This window comes from Penaeus monodon, chromosome 16 (genome assembly GCF_015228065.2).
Source record: "Penaeus monodon isolate SGIC_2016 chromosome 16, NSTDA_Pmon_1, whole genome shotgun sequence".
Classification (NCBI taxonomy): Eukaryota; Metazoa; Arthropoda; class Malacostraca; order Decapoda; family Penaeidae; genus Penaeus; species Penaeus monodon.
In genome coordinates this window covers 30,557,244-30,559,743 of record NC_051401.1, presented here as the reverse complement: position 1 = coordinate 30,559,743, position 2,500 = coordinate 30,557,244, and the positions used below count along the sequence as shown (strand labels likewise).

General features: G+C 31.7%; 1 protein-coding gene across 1 annotated transcript in view; it reads left to right on the top strand.

The window, feature by feature from the left end:
• The window catches only part of LOC119582708 (glycerol-3-phosphate acyltransferase 1, mitochondrial-like), a gene marked incomplete in the record, with an annotated part of 51,058 nt that overhangs the window by 12,991 nt on the left and 35,567 nt on the right, over window positions 1-2,500 (top strand).

Sequence of the window (2,500 nt, the reverse complement as noted above, 5' to 3'; positions counted from 1 at the left end):
AACTCTCAGTGGACATAGCATGTACATACATGCCATCCCTGGTGGCATCTTATCAATAGCATTATAATAATCATAATGTCAACAACAATAATAACAATACTGATATCAATAGGATTAAATAATAATAATAATAATAATAATAATAATAATAATTATAAAATAATGATAATAATAATAAAATAATAATATGCTGAAAACTCAAGGAAAAAGGAAATCAGCTGAGGACACGTAGGCTTACTAAATGGCTCCTTGGTGGCTAAGCTCTTGTGTAGCTAATGACATGCAAACCAATTTCAGAAAAGAACACAATTGTAGATAATGTGATTACCTGGCATACTTTTTGGAATAACCTCCAAAAATGTACCCAAATAGATACTTACATTTTGAGAACTGGCTTCCTTAACATGTGTGATTTAGAAAGGCTGTAATTGTCAAGGCCCCTTTGCTATAAAAAAAAATTATCATGTTAGATTTAGATGTTACTTTTTGTACCTGAACTTTTTTTGCTACCCATACCCCTATTTTTTCAGTTTTTTTTACCCCCTCATCAAAGTTTCCTTGCAATTAAAAAAAAAATGTTTGAGTAGATATTTTGTAAAAGTGTATTGTGATTCTGAATATACTGAGATTAATTATCAGTCATTTGATTTTAGATAAGAATAATAATGAAGATAGAGATGATGTTATTAAATGAAACAAATGAATACTGATGGTTTTTTAATGTTTTGTAAAATAACTGGATAAAAAAAAAAAAAAAATTACTAACCAGGAAATGATGTCCAAAGTACCCTATTTTTCCACACACACACACACACACAAAAAAAAAAAATCCTTACATCTCAAAGAGGGTGTGACTGATAATTCTAGGGCCCCATCCCCCACCCCACAATATATATATATATAACATATATATATATATATATATATATATATATATATATATATATATATATATATATATGTATATCATATATAATATATATTATAGTATATACATAATACATATATATATATATATTATATATACATTATTTATTATATTTATATTATATTTATATATATATTATATTTATATATATATATTTATATATATATATATATATTTATATATTTATTTATATATATATTATATATATATTATATATATTTATTATATATTTATATATATTATATATTTATATATATTTTATATATACATATATATATATATACATTATATATTAATATATATACATATATATATATATAATACATATATATATATATGAGTACGAATCAGTGTGCTTGTAAATATTTCACTGCTTTGAACAAGCCAGAAGCCCGAGACTTATTTCATCTTGGCCTGATACGTGGGCTACCGATCCATAATAAAACTAATAGCGAGTGAAGTGCGAGATTCATTTCATTTACTTTCTTCTATTTCTGTAATTATATAAATAAGATTTTTGTAAGTATTAGAATTGGTAGGTATTTATCTATATTCCTTATTTATGCTTGTGGAGTAATTTAGAGGTAGACATGAAAAGAGTAACCAAGTTCCTTACATTTAATTACGATTATCTTATATACAATACATCATATGCCTACGCGATCTCAGTGTAATCGCCCTAATCCTATCGTAACCCTAAACCAACCCTAACCAAGAAAATGACAAAAAGCAACATAGAAAATCAAACCAAAAGCCCAGTGGTGGTGATCGTGTGGCGGTGATCCAGCAATTCTCTCCCACTCCTCCGTTTCCTCACCACGACCCCCTCACGCGCATGCGCGGGGTTATGGCAAGGTCGCGACGGCAACTCGGGTACCTGAACCACCTAATTCAGGGTAAACCACCTAGCACGCTACCTGGGCTTGTAGCACCTCCCCCCTTAAGGAAAACTTTTACCATAACAGGGGAACAGTTTGTAAATGTAATCGTTCAGCTAGCTAGTTAATAAAGGTAAACACATGCAAACATATACATACAGCGGAAGAAATATTAATCATGCTCTCGATAGGGCATCTGCAATGCCATTATCCTTGCCCTTGATGTGAACAATTTTTAGATTGAAGGGCTGAAGGGAGAGAGCCCACCTGAGAATACGCATGTTTTTAAATTTCACCTTTTCAATGAACACTAGTGGATTATGGTCCGTATTCACAGTTATCGGATGAGCCGTGCATGTCAAATAAACTTTGAACTTTTCTAAAGCAAGCAAAATCCCCAAAGCTTCCTTTTCTATCGTGGAATACGATTTCTGATAGGTCTTTAATTTGTAAGAGTAGTAGCACACCGGATGTAAAACATCACTCGAATCGGGCTGAAAAAGAACAGCACCAACACCATTATCACTCGCATCTACGCTGATCGTAAAAGGCTTTTCCATGTCGGGAGCTTGTAACACAGGGGCACTGGCTAAGACGCACTTGAGCCCGTCAAAGGCGCTCTGACACTCATCTGTCCATCTGAAAGTACGTTTTGTGCTTAGCAAATCAGTTAATGGAGCAGAAACTTGCGCAA